The sequence below is a fragment of the Dasypus novemcinctus genome, chromosome 25 (assembly GCF_030445035.2).
Source record: "Dasypus novemcinctus isolate mDasNov1 chromosome 25, mDasNov1.1.hap2, whole genome shotgun sequence".
Classification (NCBI taxonomy): domain Eukaryota; kingdom Metazoa; phylum Chordata; class Mammalia; order Cingulata; family Dasypodidae; genus Dasypus; species Dasypus novemcinctus.
The window spans coordinates 22,414,148-22,439,959 of NC_080697.1; the positions used below are offsets into that span (position 1 = coordinate 22,414,148).

The following is a 25,812-nucleotide window of genomic DNA, read 5'->3' on the forward strand; positions in this document are numbered from 1 at the left end:
AGGTGGAGGACGTTGCCCTCTCTGTGACCACTTTGGTGGCCCAGTGTCTGGATGTCAGGCAACCTCCACACCTGCAGAGTGACCCATCTGTGACATCTCTGGCTGGGACCTCTCTTAGTCTTGCCTCTGGTGGCTCACTCTTCCCTCCAGGTGTACAACCACCTGCCCTACTGTGGGAGGACCCTGCATCACTGCTGGGGGTGAGACTTTCCTCCAGGTGGTGTCTGCAAATCCCACCCTCCTTTTAGAGACACCATCCTGGTTCTTTCCTTTTCTTCCTCTTTCCCTCCCTTTCCCTCCCTCCCCCCCATTCCACCCTGGCTACCCCATCAACACCAACATCATTGGCCATTTCCCTTATTCCGGAATCCTCCCTGGCACTACCCCCACATTCCCATCTCTGCTTTTAACATCACCCTGAGAGCCCCCTAAGCCTTTCCTTCTGGGTTCCCCTCAACCTGCACCTCTTTTCACATCTTCCTGATTTTCCAATCGCTCCCGCCACTGGATATTCCATCTCTGCCCCAGTTGGCTTCTAGTCCATTCCACCTGCCCTCCCTCTGCTCCTCACCATCAAACCTGTCCTGCCTCCTAACCCTGCCCACACCTTCCCTTGCCTCTCGCATCTGACCTCCTCTGTTCTTTCAGGACATCTCTGGAGGGTATGGGCAAGAGGCATCTCTCAACCCCATCCACTTGCCCTCTTCCACACATTAATTCAGGCAACTAACACCACTAACATCAGGGCCAATCAGAGCCTGTCCAGCAGTGCACTGGGCAGTTGCCCTCTACCCCTTACCCATGAACACCAGGCTGCTGCTGGTGCAAATTTGCAGCCAGTATAATCCAATCCCCCCTCCACTGGGGATGGATTCAACATGGATGTAGAGCCACAACTCCAGGCCTGCCAAATTGAATTGAACCTGGAATCACGTAGGGTGGCTTCTAGGGCTTCTTACTGTCATGCTCATGGCAGGAATGGTGGACACCTAGCCACTACTCAAATGGTGGGTCCTGTACGGAGTCCAGGGGGAGAAGCCTCCAGTAGCAGGACCTCCCTAATCCTCCTTACAAAGAAGCAATAAGTCTACATTCCATCCCCTTCTCAAACAGGAGGGCAATCTACACCCCTCCTTAGAATATGTCCACCAGAAAAAGGGCCAAAAGATCCCCAAGGCCAAGGGAAGAGAAGCCCCCCACCCAGATCAGAGATTTTCTTGACAACCTCTTTCCATGATCCCACCAGGCCTGGAAGACAACTCCCAGGGTTTCTCAAAACCCAAAAGAATGAATATATTAAGGAGGCACCTTTGTTGGATTTTGAAAAAGAGAAAGATAACGGATCCAGGAAAGCTGTAAGGAGGTGGACCAGCCCCTGGGATGTCCTCTGACTCAGAAAAACATGCCACAAATTTCAGGGACTCCCTAAAGTAAGCTTAAGCTACTTGGAACCTAAACATGGAGCCTCAGGCTAGTCCAGGCGCGGACTGGAGAATCAGGAAGAAACAACCAGCACATCCACCAAAAAACGTGAACTTCAATGACACCTCAAGTTGTGTCCTTTAATTTCCCACTTTTCCCCCTGTGAGCTGCTGCTTGGTGCACTGATTTTCCAGCTGGGAGTCAAAAACCCAAAATCCTCAGGGAGGGTTTTTAAGTGGGGGAGACTCTATTGTGGAGGATGTTTTCCCCACAACACCTGAATGCATTTTGAGAACAAAAAATAGTTATTCTTGTTTGAAGCCACTGCTTTTTGTGATAGTTTGTGTTACTTATCAAGCAACTCATACACAAAGCACTGAACAATGGAAAACACAAAACATCACAGTAGCCCACAACTCCCTGACTCATGGTTTGTTTATGCAATTTGTGAATTTACCCCAATTTATAATTCTGAAATTTGGCATTGTAAGTGGGTGATGACTCAACTGTAAGGCAACACTTACATCTTGTCCAAAGTGAGTCATACTTAGCAGCAATGTCTCAAAAGTTTGCGAGATTACTAATACTTTTAAATAGCATCTAAAGAATCCTTTGTGTTTGACTCATTTGAATTAGATTAATCAAGGGTTTTTTTTGGCATTTTTTGATGTAAGATAGGAACATAGAATAATGTGCTGAAGGGATATCTGTTTCTGATGCCTTAGTAGCATGTCAGTCTTCAAGTTTCTTGGACATACATCTACCAACTCCAGCACCAAGTATAGATCAAATAGAAGGTACAAAACAGGAATGTATAGAGAAGTCACACCTGGGTCCAACTCTTTCACACTCAGGAGCACAAGCTCCAAAGAAGGGCCCATTGGCAAGGCACCAACTCCAGAGCTATCTGCCATGACCATAGGATCTAGATGTCTCCAGAGCCATCAGAAACTCCACTATTTGGGGGTACTATCTATTTTGACAGTTTATGAGCTCCTGCTAAGAAGTGCATAAGCGTTAACTCTGGGATGAACTCCCGGCTCGCTCTTTTGTCTCTTTGCCATAGGAATCCATTTGCCATGACCTTTTCCCCCATTTATTCAAGGTCTTTTTCAAGTTGCATGCTCAGTGGTGTTTGGTTATCATGCCTTGGTGCCAGGGAAGCTCATTCCAGGGAATCATGTGCCACACTGGGGGAAGGTAATGCATTTCTACGCAGACTTAGGCTTAGAGAGAGGGCAAATCTGAGCAACATGGAAGCTGTCAGGAGGTAATTCTTAGGCACCCTATAGCACTAGGCTAAGTTGCAAATTCTACAGCAAGGGCTCATAAGCATAAGGGTCAATATTAAGGACCTATCAAAGGACCGTCTTTCTTCACTAGTCCTTGCCCTGCACTTGGGAGGTTGTAGGTGTTCCACTAGAAAATGTGGCAGAGTTCTCCAGGTTGGGAATTCAATATACTTTTGATTATTGTATGAATATCCACCCCCAGTGACAATGCCCCATGAACATTTGAACACATTTATGTACCTTATATGTATGCCCACAAGGACTTCCTCCCATGTAGCCCCCTTCACTGACACCCTACAACAAGGATCCTACCCTTTCATAGCTGTAACCTTTCTATTGTCCAAAACTGCTTCAGAAATTAAGCCAAGAATACCACCAAATACAATTAATAGGAAAATGAAATAATGATTGGTTTAAAGATAAGAAATAAAATATGTAATGATTTAGAAAAACCAAAATGAAAATAAAACATTAAACTTGGGATATTAAAAAAATGAAAAATATTCTTAAAAATTTCTTTGAACATTTTGCCTTTCACCACTGTAATATCTGTTGTCCTGTATGTACAGTGATATTTTCTTCCATTTGTTCCCCAAGGTATTACTTTTTTTCATTTTGTCTTCAAAGAAGTTTTAGATCACAGTAAAGTCACATACAGAACACAGGATACTTCCATATACCAAACGTCCTCCCCCTTTTCCCCTTTACCGTATCAATAACATTTTAAATGTGGATGGTACATTTGTTACAAATGATGTACAAGTATGGAAATATAGCCACTGACCATGGTCAATGGTTTACATTATGGTCTACACTCTAGACCACACACTTATAATTTTTTCATGGAATTCAACATGGCCTGTGTCCATCATTGCAAGATCATGCAGAACAGTTCCATTATCCCCTAAATACCCACTCTCTTTCATCTACTCTGTTCCTCCCTCCACCTCCCCTGGGGCCCATGGTGAACATCAGGCTTCACTCCTTGAAGGACAAGATACAAAGTTACTTGCAAACATACTGAGGGCTTAACACATTGGTCTGTCCTCCCCTATTAAGAACTGCCCTTCCTCTTGAGGGACTCCCTCTGTTTGCTAATATATCAGGCCTCCCCAGGATGGAAGTCCAACTCCTTCTCTTCATAATGTGGGTTTCCAGCCACTGATATAACACACTTTAACAAAAAGGATCAGCACACATTCTCTAGAATAATGCCCCAGTTGCATCCTATCCCAAATACCCACCATCTAACACCCTAAACCAGTAACCCTTCCTTGTCATATTGCCAAAAGAGCTTTCCCAACATTGAAGTTTCAACCACATACCTGCCAATCCCCAGTGTTCACATGCTACCTCCCAACCCTACCTCAGTTCCATGGACTAACCAACCCACACTTCCCTAAACTAACCCCTGTCAAACTTGCACCATCCAACCCAGTAGTATTACTACACCCCCATTATATCCCTTCACCATGTAACTACTCACTTCCAACTTATCATAGATTTTGCCCATTTGGGCATTGGTTCATAACCTCCTTTTCTATTTCCTGTAAACCTATATTCCAAACTCCAGCTCTCTGATTCTGCTCGATTTCCTTAATTCATACCAGAGAGATCATGTAAAAATTTCCTTCAAAGCCTGGCTTACTTCACTCAGCATAATGTCCTCATGATTCGCCCATGTTATCCAATGTGTTAGTATTGTATTCCTTCTAACAGTTGAATAATATCCCATTGTATGTATACCACATTTTATTTATCTGTTCATCTCTTGATGGGCATTTGGGTTGATTCCAACTTTTGTCAATAGTGAATAATGCTGCTATGAACATTGGTGTGCATGTATCTTTTTGTGTCCTGGTTTTCAATTTTTCTGAATATGTATCCAGCAGTGGAATTGCTAGATCATATGGCAGATCCATAGTTAGATTTTGCAGAACTACTCAACTGTCCTCCATGATGGCTGGAAAGTTCTACAATCCCAACAGCAGTGGATGAGGATTCCCATTCCTCCACATCCTCTCCAACACTTGTAGCTCTCTGTTTTATTAATAACTGCCAGTTTAATGGGGGAAGATGATAGCTCATTGTAGTTTTGATTTGCATTTCCCTACTTGCTAGTGATGAAATGCATCTTTCATGTGCTTTTTAGCCATTTCTATTTCTTCTTTGGAGAAGTGTTTGTTCAAATAACTTGCCCATTTTTAAAGTGGGTTGTTTCTCTTTTTATTTTTGAGATACAGGATTTCATTATATATGCTGGGTATTAGCCTCCTATCAGATATATGGTTACCAAATCTATTCTCTCATTGGATAGGCTGTCTTTTAACTTTCTTGACTAAGTCCTTTGATGTGCCAGAAGTTTTGAGGAAGTCCCATTTCTCTATTTTTTCATTCACTGCTCATACTTTGGGTGTGAAATTCATGAAATAATTTCCTACTATAAGTTCATGTAGGTACTTCCAAGGTATTTAATTATTTTCCAAGATATTTAATGGTCTTGACTCTGATAGTTAGATCTTTAATTCATTTTGAGGTGGTTCTTGTATAAGGTGTAAACTGGTGATCTGCTCTCATTTTTTTGGATATGGATACCCAGTTCTCCAAGCACCATTTTTTGAAAAGGCCATTCTCTTCCAGTGGGATTGGTGGCATTCTGAAATATCAGACACCTATATATGTGAGGATTTTTCTCAGAACTCTCAATTCAGTTCCATTGGTTGTTCCTTCTATCCTTTATGAATACCATGCATTTTTGACCAATGTAGCTTTGTATTATGTTTTAAAATCAGATAGTGTGATTCCTACAATTACATTTTTCTTTTTCAATATGTCTTTGACTATTCAGGGCCTCTTGTGCTTTCAAATAAATTTCATAGCAGGTTTTTCCAATATGGTAAAAAATAATACTGTGTTGATTTTCAATGGGATTGTATTTAATCTGTAGATCAGTTTGGGTAGGGTAGACATCTTAATGGTGTTTCTTCTTCTCATCCATGAACAGGGAATATTCCTCCATTTATTTAAGTCTTCTTTACTTTCCTTTAACAGCATTGTGTAGTTTTCTGTGTATAAGTCATATGTATCTTTAGTTAACTTTATTTCTAGTATTTTTTTATTTGCTTTTGTAAATCAGATTTTTTTCTTGATTTCTTCCTCTGATTGTTCATTTTTGTTGTATCAAAATGATACTGATTTCTGTGCATTGACCTTATAACCTGCGACTTTGCTGAACTCATTTATAAGCTCTAGAAGCTTTGATGTCGATTTCTCAGGGCTTTCTATGTATAGGATTTTGTCATCAACAAACAGTGGAATTTTTACTTCTTTCTTCCCAATTTGGGTGCTTTTCATATCTTTTCCTGCCATACATGCTCAAACATGTAGAAAAAGATAGATAAGTACAGTGATACTCATTACCTTGTCTTGTCCCCAATCTAGAGGGAAAGCTTTTAGGATTTCATCATTGTATATTGTGTTAGCTGTGGGTTTTTCATATACCCTTTATCATGTTCAGGAAATTTCCTTCTATTCCTCTACTTTGCAGTGTTTTTATAAGGAAAGGGTGCTGTATTTTGTTGGCTGCTTTTTCTGCATTTGTAGAAATGATCGTGTGACTTTTTCTTCTGATCTGTTCATGTGCTATATTACACTGATTGGTTTACTTATGCTGATGCATCCTTGCATAGCAGGGATGAAACCCACTTGGCCATGCTGTATAATTCATTTCATGTGTTGTTGAATATGATTAGCAAGTATTCTGTGGCAGATCTTAACATCTGGGTTCATTAGAGGGGGTGGCCTATAATTTTCCTTTCTGGTGGCACCTATGTTCGGCTTTGGTATTAGGGAAAAGTTGGCATTATAGAATGGGTTAGGCAATGTTCCTTCTACATCTATTTTTTTGTAAGAGTTTAAGCAGGATTGATGTTAGTTCCTTCCAGAATGTTTGGTAGAATTCACCTGTGAAGCCATCTGGTCCTTGGGTCTTCTTAGTTGGGTGGTTATGGATGACTGTTTCAATCTAATTACTTCTGACTGGTCAGTTGAGTTCATCAATTTCTTCTTTTGTCAATGTAGGTAGCTTGTGTGTTTCTAGGAATTCTTCGTTTCTTCTAAATTATCCTTTATTTGGCGTATAATTTTTCAAAGGGTTCCTCTTATGATGCTCTTTATTTCTGTAGAGTAAGTGGTGATGACCTCCATCTTGTTTCTTACATTGTTTATTTGCATTTTCCTCTTTTTTTTTTTTTTTTTGTTAGTCTAGCTAAGGGTTTGCCAACTTTATTGATCCTTTTGAACCAACTTTTGGGTTAATTTTTTTCTAGTGCCCTTTTATTTTCTATTTCATTTAGTTCTGCTCTAATCTTTGTTAATTCCTTCATTCTACATCCTTTGGGCTTAGTTTGTTTCTCTTTTTCTAATTCATTCAGTTGTGCAGTTAGGTCTTCAATTTCACTCTTCCTCCTTTTTTGATATATGCATTTATGGCTATGAATTGCCCTCTCATTACAACTTTTGATGCATCCTATAAGTTTTGATATGTCATGTTGTCATTTTCATTTGTTTTAAGGGAGTTACCATTTCTTTTGTAATTTCCTCTTGCCCCACAGTTTGTCTAAGACTGTGTCATTTAACTTCCATATCTTTGTGCCTAATCTGGTTCTCTGGCCTTAACTATTTCCAGCTTCATTCCCTTGTGGTCAGAAAAATTAATTTGTATCATTTCAATATTTCTAAATTGATTGACGATTATTCCCCAGCCTAGCACATGGTTTATCTTGGGGAATGATCCATGTACACTCAAGAAGAAAGTATGCTAGCAACTTAATATCAGACTTAGGTCCCCAAGAAGTGTAAGAGAATAGAATTCTGTTGTTTTAAGACATCCAGTGTATGGTATCTTGCTGCAGCAGGCCTATAAAATGCACTCAATAAATCACTATTTTTCCAAATGAACAATGCATTATGTTACAAATTTTTGCATGGGTAAAAAAATCCATTAAAAGTGAATATTAACTCAGTGAATTTTAATATAAGAAGCCAAACAAGTTAGGAATCATTTTCAGATTCCACATTTCAACTAAGATTTAAAAGCAACATCCTCTTGGCAAGTTAAAGTATATTATCAAAAGAGAAAACTACAAATATCTACAAATTATGTTACAATACTTCTCCTTTTCCCAATACATACCTGTATGAGGCATGATTTTCTTCACATACTTCAACGAAAAACAAAATATTTCAACAGATTGAATGTAGCAACTGATGAGTTACCCGAACCCTATTAAAACAGACATTTAAAAAATTGGAAAATCTCACTTTTTGTTGCATAAAATATAGCTTTTTTATTATAAAATACAATACATATATTCACATGTAATGAGGACTGTTTTTCCTTAGTGCATTAATAAGTTCATTTTTCTCAGTTTTCATATATATTTACAGTGACCACCAATAGATAAAACCAAAATAAAGAACACCTACTTGAGGTTCCCAATAATTTTCAAAGTCTGGAAAGATGCTGAGGATATAAGGCTTGAAACTCCTTTCTAGTCAATATTTTGCTGGAAGCCCTAAACAGAACAATAAGGCAGTAAACACACACACACACATAAAAGAGACACAGACTGGAAAGGAGGTTACATTATCTATTAGCAGCCAACATGATTATTTACATCAGAGTTTCTCACACTCCACACTACACTCAGTCCAGAAAAAGTTTGCTCTGTGTGGCTGCCCTGTGCAATATAATCTGTTTAGTAGAATCTTTACTCCCTCGTCTTTAAATGCCAGGAGCTTTCTCCTAGTGGTGAGAACCAGAAATGTCTTCAAATGTTGTCAAATATCTCCTGGGGGGCAAAATAACTACCAGTAGAGAACCACTGGTCCTTCTTTAAAATCATTAGGAGACTAACCTAAAACCACTTGAGAAATATGTATATTTAAATTTGATGCAGAGTAGAAGGTTAATACACAGAAGACAATAAATTTCCTATAGATTAGCAACAAGCTTTTGAAAGATGGAATTTTACAAATGTATTCATATTTGCAAACACATAAAATAATAGGAACAAATTATCCAAAAAACTTTTAATAACTGTACAAGCAAAATGATTAAACATTGCTAAATAAATTAAAGAAGATCTAAATAAATGAAGACATAATATATTCATGAATCAAATTATTGTTTTGAAAATGCTCAGTCACCTCAAAAGAAACTTATATATTTAAACACAAACTCAATGAAAATACCTGGGGACATTTTTTGGGGAATTGACAAGATGTTTTCAAACTGTACATAAAAATTACAATGAAATAATATGCTCAACACAATTGTTTAAAAATAAAGATGATGAAGAAGTTAACACAATCTCTTTTCCACATGTAATACTTTAGTAACCAAGTTAATGCCATGACATGTTTAGTCATTTAAATTAGTGGAGTAAAATAGAATCTACAAATTGATGCAAACATAGGCAATCAATTCATTTTTAAAATGCATTGTTCTGTACATCAGTTTAGGTAGAACAGACATCATAACATATGTAATCTTCCAATATATAAACATGGAATGCCTTCCATTTATTTAGGTCTTCTTTGGTTTCTGTTACAACATTTTATAGTTTTCTGAATATACGTCCTTTATGTTCCTGGTTAAATTTATTACTAAATATTTGATTCTTTTAGTGGCCATTGTACATGAATTTTTTTCTCACTTCCTACTTAGACTGCACATTAGTAGTGTATAGAAGCACTACGAATCTTGCCCTCATCAGGTTCGATGAACTTGTCTATTAGTTCTAGTAGCTTTGTTGTGTTTTTATTTTGTTACTTTTTACCTCATGTTTTTCATGTTTTTTACTTTAAGCAATTCACTTATTAAACTGAAATTAACCTAAAATTACATAGATGATTTGAACAAGAAAATTTTTTCAAGCAGCATTAGATTGTTTAAAAATAACAATATATGGAACTGAAAATAATAAAAAAATTAAATGTCACAACCATAGGCAGGTTAGGTTCTGTTCAAAATATGGTTAAATGGAAATTAATAATAACAAATGAGCAAATTAAAAAGTTCCCTTCTGTTTGGAAATTAAAATATATTATCATAAATATCACATAGTTCAGATGTGAATTCAAAAAGGAATTTAGGTAATATGTTAGAATTCATTTTTAAATACTATATACCAAAATATGTTGGTTTCCAAAAATAAAAGTTGAAGGAAAGTTTCTAACATACAATGCATGATTTAGAAATAAAGAAGCAAAGCTGTCAATCACAAGAATTTTCCAAAATTGACAGAAAACTTAAACACAGAGGAGATAAATATAAGGAAAAAGAAAACTCAAATTAGTGAAATGGGAAACAAGAATAGACAGAGAGGATGGACGGAAGTAAAGATAGATTCATTACAAAGAGTAATAAACTTGATAAGCGCATTTTAAGACAGATCAAGAAAAACAAAGAGAAGCATAAATGTCAACATCAGAAAAAAGTCATTTTTAAACCAATTTTCAACCAATGAAATGATACTTTCATTTAAAAATTTATCATATTTCAACAGATAAAATGATATTTCAAAAGTGGTGTGAATAGATTTTTAAATGACATTTTCATTTACAGTTTTATTTTTAAATGAAATTTGAATTTAAAAATTTATTTTCATTTTAAAATTTAGTGTTTTTCAACAGACAAAATGATATTTGAAAAGAAAAGTGTGAGAATAGGTTTGGAAATCTCAATGAAATGAATTCATTGTTAGTAAAATATTACCAAATCTGACATAAGAAAAATTAAGAAACTGAATTTAGAATTGCATTCACAATTTAAAATCAGAATCATGAACATTCCCACAGAGAATACTTTGAGCCCAAAAGATTTCAATATACATTCAACAAAAAATTTTCAAAAGGATAAAATGGTAGGGGCAAATCAAACAAACCACTAACATATCCATAGGACAGATGTACTAATTACAAGACTTAGGATGTACTTTTACTATTTCTTTTCATTTCCAAACATTCACAAACAAGTTTTTATTAATTTTCCACAGATTAAACCTCAGCTTTCCATTCTCTAACCACATGCTATTGTCTCATGACATATTCTAGCAATTAACTCCAGGAATTTGCTCATTATATTTAGATCATAATAGAGAAATCATAAATACTTGTCCTTTTGGACCTTGCTTGCTTCAATCAACATAATGTCCTCTAGAGTCATCCATGTTGTCATATGCTCCATGAATTCATTTCTTCTGACAGCTGTATAATATTCCATCACGGGTATGGATGCAATTTGTTTATCCATTCATTGTTTGATGGACACATGGGTTGTGTCCTTCTTTTTGCAATTGTGAATAACATCACTATGAACATTAGTGTGCAGATGTCTGTTCATGTCACTACTCTCACTTCTTCTGAATATATACCTAATAGTAGTATGCTGGTTCACATAGTAAAGCCATATCTAACATCCTTAGCAACTACCAGTGACTGTACCATTCCACATCCCCAACAGTAGCAAATAAGCATCCCTATCTCTCCATATCATCTCCAACACTTGCAGGTTATTTTATGCATATCAATTTTATTGATACATATTAATAAAGGATAAATTCATGCAAAGAGCACAATCGCTGGTATTCAGTGTAATCACATATTTGGGCATTCATCACCCCAATCATTCCCAGACCTCTTTCATTTTTGCAATTATAATGAACAAAAAGAACCAATGGAAACCTATCACCTCTCCGTGTCTCTATGCCACATCTGCTGTAAATACCTGTTATTCTTTTATCTTCTCTCCAGTATACTTGTATTTAGATTTTATAAAAACAGTTATATATATTCAATACCACCCATATTCATGTTTTACATGAGGTTTTACTATCTTATAGAGATTCATGTTATGGTTTTTAGGTTTCCTTCCAGTAAACCTATGAACTTAAGTTCCTATGAACAGTAAGTTCCATGAACTTAGACTTTCCCTTTCAAACACTGTCATACCCGTATAATAGCTCTGTTAGATACAAACATCATGATGTATTTTAATAATGTGGTTTTTTTTCCTTTCAGGCTCCAGCACACCCTATACTATCTCTTGTAGTTCTGGTCTTTGGGTAACATATTCTGCCAGTTTTTGTTAGTTTGTGAAGTCTTTGAACTCACCCTCGGTTTTGAGGGACATTTTTGCAGGATACAGAATTTCTTGGCTGGAAGTTTTTCTCTTCCAGTACCTTAAATACATCATTCCACTTTATTATTGCCACCAAAGTTTCTGATGAGAGGTCAGCACTTAATCTTATTAAGTTTCCCTTGTATGTGATGCTTTGCTTTCATCTTGTTGCTTTTAGAATTCACTGTTTTATCTCTGATATTTATCATTCTGAAGAGTAGGTGTTTTGGGGCAGGTCTATTTGGATTTATTCTATTTGGGGTGAGTTTTCCTTCTTGGATTTGATACTTATATCCTTCATAAGGGTTGGGAAGTTTTGGTCATTATTTCTTCAAATTTTCTCTCAGCTCCTTTTCCATTCTCATCTCCTTCTGGGACACCAATAATGTGAATGTTTGTGCATTTTGCATTGTCATTTAATTCCCTGAGACTCTGTTTCATTTTCTCCATTCTTTTCTCTTTCTGGTCTCCTGACTTTTCCAGTACAGAAGTTCTGTCTTCAAAATCACTAAGTCTTTCTTTGAGCAATTCAGTTCTGCTCTTATGTGCCTCTAATGTACTTTTAATCTCACCTATCCTGTCCTTCATTCCCATAAGGTCTGTTACTTTTCTTTCCAGGCTTTCAAATTGTTCTTTATGCTCTCCCAGTGTTTTCTTAATATCTTTTATTTGGCCATGTTTTCTTAAGTTCTTTGAAATGATTTAGGAAAGTTGTGTGGTTATCAGTGATTAATTGTATTAAATCATGTATTTCTTCGGGATCTTTGATTACTTCTTTTGGCTGGGCCATCTCTTTGTGTTTCCTAGTATGACTTGTAATTTTTGGCTGATGTCTAGCCATCTGAATATGTTGGTGATCTTACTCTGATGGCCAATTTCTCTATTGCTTACTGTTCTTTTTCCCCACAGCTTTTCTTTCATATTTGGTTCAATTGATTCTATGTCTTTGAAATTGCCCAGCTTAAGTTATGAAAATCAGGCCTCACTAGTGGGGCACACATTTTTTTCCCATGGTAGGACACAGAGAGAACCAAGTCTTTATCTATGCAATGTCCATACTGGCCAGCATATGGCACACATCAGTGCACCTTTCCATGGAGTTGTTTCAGCCTGGGCTTTCCTGTGTTTCTGTGTTGAATCTCCAGAGTAGAGATTCAAAGCAGTCTCTGCTGACCCAATTCACTAAAGAGAAGCACCCCACGTCCTCCTCCATTTTTCCTCAAAACAACTCTTGGAGATGGAGATGTCTGTTTCCCTCCAATTGGCTTCAGGAAGCCAAGGATTTTATCCCCAATTAATATCTTAGTGGTGGGAGAGCAGAGCACTTCCTGCTTCACTACCGCTTAGTAACTAACTTTTGTCTTTTTGGCTTCTTGATCTCTCTGTCCCTTACCCCCTTGGAACCTGGAAGTTGTGGAGCTCTGTCCTAGTCTGCTGACCCCCAAAGGAGGTTACCCCAGGTAGCTTTTGACCATATTTCCATTGTTTTTGAGAGCATTGAGCTATGCCTGTTAGTTTGATGGCATCTTCCCACAGTTCTTATCGCCTACATTTTTAAGTTCAAATAGACTTCACATACCAGAAAATTCACACTTTTACCATATACCATATACAATAATTTATAATAAATGTACAAACTTGTGCCGTCATTTCCATTGTCTGTTTTCCAAATGATAATTATCCCGTAAAGAAATTCCATGTCCCTAGAATTACTGTACAGTCCCTTGTCCCCAATCTCCTGGTAAAAAAGTATTCTATTTTCTTTATATATATATATTTGCCAATTTGGGACATTATATGTAAAATGCATCATACACTGTAGTAGTTTGATATTGTATGATTTCCAAAATTAGATATTGGATTATGTTTGTAAACTGGTCTGTCCCTCCAGGCATATTAGAGTATATTTGATTCAGAGATTTTGCATTTACTTGATTAATAATGATTAAGACTTTGATTGGGCATGTCCATAAGACATTGAGTCCCCATTCCCTTGGAAACCTTACTGCAGAGAAGGGAGTTGGAGTTTTGATGTTGGAGTTTTCATGTTGGTGTTTTAATGCTGGAGTTTTGAGATGGAGCCTAGGAAATGAACACACAGGACAAGAACACAGAGGAATAGAGACAACTCCTTAGACACAGCAAAAGCCCTGAGGAAAGAATCAGATCTATTTTCCTGATTTGTCTGGAGCTGAGCTTGACAGAGCACAACAGCTGAGTGGGGAGAGAAACCCAAGAAGCCAGATCTCTTGGAAAAAGTGAACAGCCAACTTCCCCCAACATGTGGCAATAGGCTTTGATGAGGGAAGTAACTTATGTTTCATGGCCTGGTGACTGTAAGCTTCTATCTCAAATAAATGCCCTTTGTGAAAGCCAACAGTCCAAATTACATAAAGGAATTTGGCTGGCTGGAAATAAAAGTAAGGGTCAATGCTGAAGTGAAGGCAGAAATTCTCCTACTGACTCTGAAACCTCCAGTTATGACTTTTAAGTCTTTCAGCTGATTGTGTGAGGAGACTCCCCACATTACAGAACGCAATCTCCTTCTTCAATTATACACATAACCCACTAATTACTGATGCGAATTCCATCTACAAAATGCCCTCACAGTAACCAGCAGAGTAATACTTGACTCAAGAACAGGACACTATAACCTTGCAAGCTGACACACATTTAACCATCTCAATCTCTTTTTCTGGATTCCCTCTTTTACTTTGTGACATGTTGGGCAGTCCATGTAAAGAACCATCTATCTTGATTACATTAGCTTTGTAGTAAATCTTGAGTTACGTAGTGCATGTCTCTTTCTGTATTCAATTTCCACTCTGGCTATTTTTGCTTATGTGTGTTTCTTTTGTATATCTATATTTTAAAATCAGTGTGAAAATTATGTGTTAAAATGGTGGGAATGTGATGAGAATTATCCAGAGTCACTAAATAATGGAACATGACATCTTAAGAATATTGAATTTATCAGCCCTAGAACATGATATAGCACTCCATTTAATTAAGTCTACTTTTATTTCTCTCAGCTACATTATATAGCTACCATTGTAGAAGGGTTCTATACTTCCTGGTAAATTAATTCCTGATTTTTATTATTTTATAATACCTTAAGTGAGATTATATCTGTTTGTATTTTCTAATTATTCATTTCTAGTATATAGTAATGAATGGATTTTTTCACATAATAATGTATTCTAAGACCTTTTACAGAATCATTTATTAGTTCCAATTTTTTGAGAATCATTAGCATTTTCTATGTACATGATAATTTAGTATTTAAAGACAGTTTCATTCTCTTCTGATTTTATCTTGCCTTACTGATCTTGTTAGTATCTCAAGTAGAAAGTTGAGTAAAAGTGGCAAAGTCATATTTGTATTCAATTATTTACCATTAATTATGACAATAAGTGTATGGATGTTTTTGGCAAATGTCCTTTTTTCAAAAAGAGGAAGTTCCTTCTTTTTCATGTATGCTAAATGTTTTTAACTTATAAGAGGTTGACTTTTTCAAATGTTTTTTCTGCACCTATAGATGACATCATATGTTTATGTTGTTATTCTGTTAATATGATGGATTAGATTAATGGATTTTTTAATGATAAATTAACTGCATTCCTGAGATAAACCTACTTAGGAATGATACAGTATTCTTTATATTTATTGCTGAATTTAATTTGCTAGTATTTTGTGAAGGATTTTTGCATCTATGATCATAAGGAATATTGGTCCATAATTATCTTTCTTTTTGGTCAGGTTTTAATATAAGTCTTTGCTGGTCTCCTAAAATGAATTCAGTTTTCCTTCCTTTTCTTTCTTTTTTTTTTTTTTTGAAAAAGTTAGTACAAGTTTAATATTACATTCTACTTAAATGTTGGATAAAATTTACCATTAAAAGCATTTGGACATGGACTTTCCTTTGTGAGAAGATTTCTGATAAGAAGTTCAGTTTCTCTGATATAGTGTTAGCCCCCTTTTAATATCACATTTTCCCACTCCTATAAATTATGCTTTTTAAGGCATTTATCAATTTTTATCTAAGTTGTTTGATTTTTGGCATGAAATTGGCAGGGCATTTGTTTAATATTCTTTTTATGTCTGAATGATCTGTAGTAATAGTAAATTTTATTCATGATATTGGCAATGTGATCTTCAATCTTGCTAAGAGCTTATCAATTTTAGATCTTCAAATACCTAACTTTGGCTTTGCTATCTACTATTTGTCTTAATTCAAAATATTTATGCATTTATTATTTCCTTCCTTTTATTCAATTTGTGTATGTTTTTTATTTTTCCTAATTTCTCAACGTCAAAATTTCCATGATTGCCTTTAAGCTTCTATCCTTATTAATAGAATTTTCTCTTGTCCCTGCAATACCTGCATTCTAAAAATTTTCCTGTATTTTATTTTCATTATCATTTAATTCTAGATGGTTTATTTCCTATATGATTTCTTTTTTAATCCATTTAATCCATGAGTTATTTAAAATTTGTTAAAAATAATGTCTTATTACTGAAGTCCCTTACAAGATAAGTAAATTCAGATAGAGAAAGCCACAGAAAGTAAAAACTGAAATCAACAAAACACAGGAGAGAAAGAAGAGATCAGGCAACACCACCATGTGTCTTCCCATGGGAAAAGTTAGGGATCAAAACGTGCCAGCAACCATCACCAGAACATCATAGTCTTGGTGAGAAAGTGTTGCCTTGATGATGCCTTGATGTGGACATTTTCCATCTCAAAACCATAAGCTAATTAATTCACATTGATTAATCGATTCCATTTCATGGTATTTATTTGGAGAGGTCTAGGGAACTAAAACAGATTTTGGTACCAGGAGAGTAGGGTGCTACTATTGCAATCACAAAAAAGTATGGAAATAGCTATGAAATTCGATCATGTATTGATAGAAAAGGCCTAGACCAGTTGGAAGAAACTGTTCTCAGGAATAAGGATGCTAAAGGTAATAATCATGAGGTCTTGGTAGAAAATGATGATTGTGCTACTGGAGACTGATGGAAAGGTAATCCTTCTTTTAAAGTTGCAGAGATTTTGGCAGAATTGAGTTTTGATGTCTGGTGGAAGAAAGAATTTGACAGGGTTGAACTTGAATATTTAGCTGACAAGATTTCCAAGGTAAGTGTGAAAAGTTCAGTCTGATTTCTCCTTGCAAATTCCAGTAAAATACAAGAGGAAATGGATAAGCTGAGAACTGAACTCCTGGGCACAAAGAAACCAGAAATTGATGGTTTGGAAAATTCTGAGTTTTTGGAAAGTGAGTTCCCAGAGAGTAATGTTCCATCCAAGGGTTTAAATGCACATGCCACCATTAATAATTTCCAGGGAAGTCAGGATTGGAAATGCAGTTATCCATGAAGAACATGTGGAAAGTTCTTTTGTCTGATGGTCTGGGCCCCTGTGTATTACATGCAAAATCACATTTTTAGTGACAGCTGTATAAATAGAACCACTGCCAGCCTAGAACAAAAGAGACCAAAGAGGAACAGATTGAAGGGAAAAAAATCATTTCAAGGGCAAAAAGACAGAAGCTGAGTTTGGGACCGAAGACATCTTCTCTGGCCAAGATGGGGGTCCACCCATGTGTGTGGAAAGGTTGAGTCAGCCCTGGCACTTGGAGAGGATGGGCCTTCTACCTCATTGTTCAGGAAGAGTGCTACCACGCCAGTGTGCAGAGAGGGTGGAGGCTATACCATGGAGATTGCAGAGTCTGGCCACCAGCCCAGTGTTGTGAGAGGGTGGGGCCAGTGCCCCAACACTTGCAGAGAGCCAGCTGCCATCCCATGGCTTGGAGAGCATAAATCCTTCACCCCAGTATTTGGGAAGAGCATGGATGCTGTACAAGCATTTGCAAGGTGTGGGGTTGCCACTCCATCAGACTCAGAGGAAATAAAATCATTGTATAGATAACTTTCAGACCTTGAAAACTACATTTGTAGGACTATTGCATGTCCTGCATGGTTTTAGAATTGTTTGCAACCCATGACCCCTGTTTTCCTTCTGTTCTCCCTCTAGGGAATAGAAACTTTTATCCTATGCCTGTCCTTCCATTGATTTAGATGAGATTTTAGACTAAGCATTGTTTCTGAAATGACTTAAGACTTTTGGGACATTGTAATAAAATTAGTGTATTTTGCATATAGTAAGAACATGTTTTTTTGGGGTCTACTGTGGGGAGTGTAGTGTTTTGAAGCTGTTATGTATTACAGGAAAATCTGTTAAATTTATTCCATTCCTGTGGTTTTGCACACATTGTAAGTAGGACCTTTTGATGAGGCTAGTTTAGTTAAGATGTGACCCACCTCAATCAGAATGGATCTTAATCCTCTTCTTAGTGTCCTTTATAAGAGGAGGAAATTCAGATACAGAGAGAACGCCACAGGAAGTAAAAAGCTAAAACAAATGAAACCTGGAAGAGAAGGACAAGATCAGGAGACAGCACAAGGTGGCTTTCATGTGACAAGTTGAGGACCATGGGTCATGAAGAGCTAGCCCCGAAACTCCAAAGTCTTGGGGAGAAAATATTGTCTTGATGCCTTGATGTGGACATTTTCCCAGCCCCAAAACAATAAGCTAATAAATCCCTATTGCTTAAGCCAACCCATTCATGGTATTTGCTTAAGCAGCCTAGACACTAAAACATTAAGCTTTCAGCACTTTGAAAATCATAGAGATTTCTGTTGCAGCTGAGTATATACTCCATTTTGGTGAATGCTTCCATTGCAAACACACATTCATGCAAAAATGTGCATTCTCCAATTGTTGGGTATAGTGTAATTTGATAATCAGTTAGTGTCACTTGAATCTTTATATATCCTTACTGAATCTTTATTAAATATTCAAGTGCATTTATTTTACCTTTAATTTTGTACAATATTTTCACATCATATAGAATTTTCTTTTGAAATTTAAGGTTTTTTTTTTTTGTTGTTGTTGTTGTTTTTTTAACAACAAGTTAAAGCATGTTCTTGCATTCCCTTTTCTTGTTGCTGTTATTGGTCCAGGTGAGAAGTCAGGACCATTTATATTGTTGTTACACAATGTATAATGTGCTGCTATTACGCTTGTTCAGTCAATTTTTAAATTTCTTATTAGAATTTGAATTTCAGAATTATGATTTTTGTTCTGTAATTTTGCTTAAAATTCCATCTATTTATGAATTATGCATATAATTTTAATTCTTGAATATATTTATATTAACTACACTAAAGTTCTTGCTTTTTGATTACAATATCTGAGTTCCCTCTGCTTTAATTTCTATTGAAGATTTTTTTGTTCTGGAGAATTGGTCACATTTTTCTTTCTTTTTGTGTGTGTGTGTCTATTAATTTTTGATTGAGTAATAAACATTATGCCTGATATTTGAAAAGACTGCATTCTATTATGTTCCAATGAAGAGTGAGCTTTGTTCTAAGGCTGAAGCCTTAAAAAAATTTCTACTCATTTTCTTAATCTTCTACCTGCTACAGTTTGCCAAACTTCCTATGTTAAACAGATAGGCAAATATTTAGGTGAAATTTAAATGCAGATTGCAGATTTTTTGGGTCCATTTTTTCTGTTGGCTTCCTCCCTCCCAGAATTTCCCTTTTAATTTTCTGTCTTATCTTTTAATCACAACTTTATCCTCTGACCTCAACCCAGTGAGCCTAAAACTTTCTACCCTCAGAGCTGCCCTCAATTGGAGAGTGTCTTCTGTCAAAAAGCCACAAACACAACATTTACATGTAGCATTTCTTACTTCAGTGGGAGATTACCCTCTAGTCTCTGCCTACATTCTCTTATTTGCTAGTACTTTCAAATTTCAAAGAGATTTGCTTTCCTAGTTTTTTTTTCCTCTGTGGTAGTGTTGGTACTAACAAGTTACTCTGCCATTACCACAAAGGCTGTTAGAAGCTAGATACATTCTTTTTTGTTAATTGTCTCTTGAATGATTTCAGCTTATTCATGATAAATCTGTTTTATTTGTATTAACTGTTAAAATTTATCTAGTCTAATTTCTTATTTTTGTCTACCTATGCATTTCTGTCTCTTATTAATATGTTTTCCTTGGAGCTTCAGAAATGATGGCTATTTGATGTAAATATAATTACCAATTCTGTTATTTAGCTTCTTTAATATAGTGATGAGAGAACCACAGTTATGAACATTCTCAGCAGTGAAATCTATGTTTGTGTATCCAGTACCTCTGCATAGATTCATCTACAATGAAGAAACATGTTGTAGTTGTCTCTGGCTTCTTTCCTAGAGCTGGCTTGCATCACATGAGGAAAAAATTTCCCCCACTTACTGCTTGGGTGAGCCAACACATAAATCCCTTCAACTTCCTTTGCAATTATTTTGTTCAAAGTTTAAATGAGGTGTTATTTCCCATAAAATCATAACCCCCCCATTGGGTGTGTATAATTCAGTGAGATTTAGTAAATGTATAGTTGTGCAACCTTCACCATAATCAAGTTTTAGAACACTTCCATTGCCCCCCAAATCCCTCATGTCCAGCTTTGCAGTCGATCCTCTCTCCCACCAACAACCCAAAGAAAATATTAATCTGATGTTCATCTCCATCGTTTCCTGGAAACTTCAAATAAATAAAATCACATGATATGTGGTCTGTTATGCCTACATTATTTCACTTAAAATATTTTGATATTCACCATATTTTTGTATCAGTAGTCTGTTCCTTTTTATTATAGTGTAGTATTCCTTACAACGATATACCACATTCACCAGTTGATGGATACTTGGGTTGTTTCCAAGTTTGAGGTTTTCTTTTTTAAAATTTATTGCTCATAATTTTAATATTGTAAATGTAGTAAAGGGGCACCAGAGCTATCCTTGTGGTCTGATATAATAACTCCCATTACCTCCCCAAATATAAGGTTTAGTGTGGGATTTTGATTTTGTATCTAACATTTATTTTCCAAGAATAATTAGAAATCCTCAAGCGAAGTAATAGTAAGTAGGTATTTTCATTCAGATTTGTGGCTGAAGTTTCTTGGTTTTAAACAGTGCCCTTCCCCCCAGGAAGAATGTTTGTAACATTATGGGTTTGTACATTTGTTTTAATATTTTTAATTTAAAACATTGGAATCTCTGAGGAGAGGAAAGTTACTAAATTGCTATTTCTCTGAAAGTCCTTACTTCAGTTTTTCCTCAAACTTGATCAGCAAAATCATTGTGCCTTATTTTTCTTAAATGCCATTAATGTCAGAGTCAGAGGAGGTGGAGCAAGGTGGCATCTGAGTGAGTGCACCTCATAATCTCTCCTGCAAAGCAGCAGCTGAGTAGGGTTAGTATCCTGCTGGACTGGACCATTTCAGGTGTTTGCAGGGCCGAAGTTGTCTGGACAGCAATTGGGTGGGACGATGACAGAGAAGATTCTTGCAAGAGGTAGAATTCTGGGTCTCTTGCAAGGAGCTCAGAGGTTGTGGGCAGGACCCTTCCCACTGGTGCTGGTGGCCTGGTGGTGGTGATTCCAGAAGGCTTTGTTGGCTGGGGTGTTCCAAAGCCCTAAGTGGGCTGTTTTGGGGGATTGCAGGGTGGGAGGTATTTGGAAGTCGATTTGATGAGACAGTGATGGAGGAGATTCTTGTGAGAGGTGGAATTTTGGGTTTCTGACATGGAGGTCAGAAGTTGTGGGTGGAGCCCCTCCCCCTAGGGCTGGTGGCACAGCCACAGATATCCCCAAAATCTGTATTGTGCTGCTGCACTCCAAGGCCCTGTGTTAACTGGATGTGTGGTTCCCAGGTCCGTGTCCCCTAAAATCTGTTGGCCCATGCTCCAGAGTTTCACACACCCTGAGTCTGCAATATCACGGACTTCCCATCCCTGAATCCACCGCACCCTGATGTCTGTCTCAGGTCCTTGATTACTGTAGCCCTCCGTGTTTAGTGTTGTTTTTGTTTTCTCTCTCTCTCTCTCCTTGAGCTTGGAGGAGTGTACCAGCTGACTTGGGGAGAGTCTCAGATGAAAGGAGAGGTGAATCTTCTGAGAAAGCCCAATTTACCTAAACATCCTGGGATAGGAAACTTTGTCTGGGAGAAGGTGGAGTCAGAAAATCAATTACACCTCCCCTAGCACACCTAAGGGGGAGGGACTGTAGGAGATACTATCCAAGCTTCCAATAGCATATTTGGAGTTTCTGGTGAAGTGTATGTGCTCTCACGCTGGAAATAAGAGTCTTAGTCTTCCACGTTGACTTGGGTCAACAAGGACCTACTTGAATCTCCTACTGGAACTCTCAGGGAGCTTTCCTGCTGCCCTGAGAGAGAAGTGAGGAAGGGAGAAAGGGGGAAGGTCAGATCCCTAAGCATATTATTTAACTGGAAAGAGGATTCCTAGCTTGAAATGTTGTTTTTTTGTTTGTTTGTTTTTGTCATGGTTGCTAATATTGCACTGTATCCTGGACTTTTCTCCCATTTTAACCACCAAATTTATTTTTCATTTATTTTGGTTTCTTTTTTCTTTTTCTTTTTCTTGCTTGTTTCCCCACTTTTCTTTGCCTGCCTTTTCTCTTCTCTTTTTTCTTCTTTTCTCTCTTTTTCCTCTTTTTTATTTTCTTTTCTTTATATAAGAGGTGCTGGAGGGAGCACATCAGTTGCTGTGTTTCCTCATCCTCCATTTCCTCTTTCTGTGTGTATTGATTTTGGCAACCTACACTATCCCCTTTACCCTACATCTTTCTATCCTCCATCATCTACTGTTTCTCTTACATTCCACCTCCTTTTCTTTGGCCCTGACATTGTCTGACTTTTTATTTCTAATACCTTTGTTCTGTTTTCTGTCTATTATCCACTCATGACATTATCTTTCTTTTCTCTTTCCCTCTGTAATGAAAACACTGGACTTTTAATTCATACTATAATCCTCCCAATATTCAGTTGACTATCTCATTATAGGTACTCTACTTACTGCTATAACTCTACACAACTTACATGAAGTCTAATATCCATTCTCCTTGATCTCACATTGTTGCTCTGTTAACATTTATTGCCAATACAACTTTATACATTTTCTTTTCTTACTCTTTTTCCTTTCCTTGGCCCTAATAGTCTCCTTCAAAGTGAACTTAGCCAGCAACAAGAAAATAGAGTAAGAAGAACAAAGTGACAAAGAGGAGACATAACACTTATGCAAGAAGCACAACTAATTAATCCCCAAGTCTAGACAAAGAAGCTAAGGAACTGATTAAACCCGTCAAGATAAAATGATGACCAGACAGCAACAAAAAACTACAAAACAAAACAAAAACCAGGAAAACATGACTGTATCCAATGAACAAACTAAAAACCAACAAGAGGAGCAGAACATTGGACAAGTAATTAAAAGTCTCAAAACATATATTAGAGGCCAACTTAATGAAGTAAAGGAAGAGATTAACAATATGAAGAAAACACTTGGAGAGGAAATTGCAGACATATGGAAAAAGATAACAGATATGATGGTGGTGAATACCACAGTTCAAGAAATTGAAAATATACTTTCAGCAAATAGCAGCAGATTAGAAGAGGCAGAGGAGAGAATTAGCGATGTGGAAGACAGTACATCTGAAATCAAACAGTAGATCTGATAGATAAAAAGATAGAAAAAATCCAGCTGGGACTTAGGGACCTGAATGACAATGCAAAATGCACAAACATATGGATTATAGGCATCCCAGAATGAGAAGAGAAGGGAAAGTGGACATAAGGGGTGTTGGAGGAAATAATGGCTGAAAACTTCCCAAATCTACTGAGAGAGATGGATGTATATATCCAGGAAGCCCAACACACCCCAAACAACTTAAATCCCAACAGGCCTACCCCAAGATATATACTTGTCAAATTATCCAATGCTCAATATAAAGAGAAAATTCTAAAAGCAGCAAGAGAAAAGAGAACCATCACATACAAAGAGTGCTCCATGATATTAAGTGCTGATTTCTCATCTGAAACCATGGAGGCAAGAAGGCAGTGGTATGATATAGTCAAGGTACTACAAGAAATAAATTTCCAACCAAGAATACCCTATCCAGCTAAGCTAGTATTCAAAAATGATGGGGAGTTAAAATATTCACAGATAAACAGAAATTAAAAGTGAATGCCAACAAAAACTCTGCCCTTTGAGAAATACTAAAGGGAGTTCTGCAGGAAGAAAGAAAAAAACAGAAGAAGCAGAGTTGGAGGAGAGTGTAAGAGCAACAAAAAGACAAAAAGAGAAGTTAAAAAAAAAAGACAAATAGAAGCGTGAAGAAAATATGGATAACGTCAATAATTCCTTGAGAGTAATAGCACTGAAAGTCAAAGGATTAAACACACCTGCCAAAAGATTTTGACTGGAAGATTGGATAAGGAAATATGACCCATCTATATGCTATGTACAAGAAACTCATCTTAGACCCAGAGATTCAAGAAGGTTGAAAGTGATTGGCTAGAAAACAATCTTAGAAGCAAAAAATAACCCAAAAAAGGCAGAAGAAGCTATATTAATATCAGACAAAATAGACTTTAAATGTGAAACAATTGTGAGAGACAAAGATGGATACTACATATTAGTGAAAGGGATAATCTTTCAAGAACGAACAATTATAAATATTTATGCTCCTAACAAAGGTACCTCCAAATACATGAGTCAAACACTGGATAAACTACATGAAAGAACTGATGCCTCTACAATTATAGGGGGAGACTTTAATACATCACTATCAACTTTGGACAGAACATCTCAAAAGAGAATCAATAAAGAAACAAAAACTTTGAACAGTATATTAGAGGAGCTGGACCTAACGACATATACAAATCATTACATCCGAATACAGGAGGATGTACATTTTTCTCAAGTGCAAATGGATCATTCTCTAAGATAAACCATATGTTAGGCCACAAAGAAAGGCTCAATGAATTCAGAAAGATTGAAATCATACAAAATAATATCTCTGACCACAGTGGAGTGAAGCTGGTAATCTGCAATGGCCCAAGGCCCAGATTTCAGACCAAGATATGGAAATTAAACAGCACACTCTTAGAAAAACAGTGGGTCAAAGAGGAAATCTCAATAGAAATTTATAACTACCTTAAAACTAATGAAAATGAAAACATAACATATCGAAACTTATGGGATGCAGCAAAAGCAGTACTGAGAGGGAAATTTATAGCTATAAATTCATACATCAAGAAAGAAGAAGGAGTAAAAATTGAAGAACTAACTGCACATTTGGAGGAATTAGTAAAAAAACAACAAAGTAACCCCACAGGAAAAAGAAAGAAAGAAAGAACAAAGATAAAGGCAGAACTAAATGAAATAGAAAATCAGAAAGCACTTGAAAAGATAAAACCAAGAGCTGGTTCTTTGAGAAGATCAATAAAATTGACAAACCCTTAGCTAGACTAACAAAGAAAAAAGAGAAGACGCAAATACAAAAAATAAGAAATGAGAAAGGAGATATCACCACTGACCCCACAGAACTAAACACTATCATAAGAGGATTACTTTGAAAAATTATATTCCAACGAAAATGACAATTCAAAGGAAATGGACAAATTCCTATAAACACATACGCAGCCTCTGTTGATGAAAGAAGTAATTGATGATCTCAACAAAACAATGACAAGTAAAGAGGTAGATTCAGTCATTAAAAACCTACCAACTAAGAAGAGCCCCTGGCCAGATGGCTTCACAGGTGAATTCTACAAAATATTCTGGAAAGAACTAATGCCAGCATTGCTGAAAATCTTCCAAAAAATTGAAACAGAAGGAACATTACCTAACTCCTTCTATGATGCCAACATTACTCTAGTACTAAACTCAACAAAGACACCACAAGAACGGAAAATTACAGACCAATTTCTCTAATGAACCTAGACACAAAAATACCCAACAAAATACTTGCTAACCATATTCAATAACACATTAAATGA

The 25,812-nt window shown here is 36.5% G+C and overlaps 1 long non-coding RNA gene across 1 annotated transcript in view; it reads right to left on the reverse strand.

Moving 5' to 3' along the window:
- Positions 1 to 8,201: 8,201 nt before the first annotated feature.
- Positions 8,202 to 25,812, reverse strand: part of LOC139437608 (uncharacterized) — a 42,154-nt gene continuing 24,543 nt past the window's right edge. The window contains exon 3 of the long non-coding RNA XR_011647465.1: positions 8,202 to 8,290. This is a non-coding gene — a long non-coding RNA (uncharacterized lncRNA). The remainder of the gene's footprint in view (positions 8,291 to 25,812) is intronic.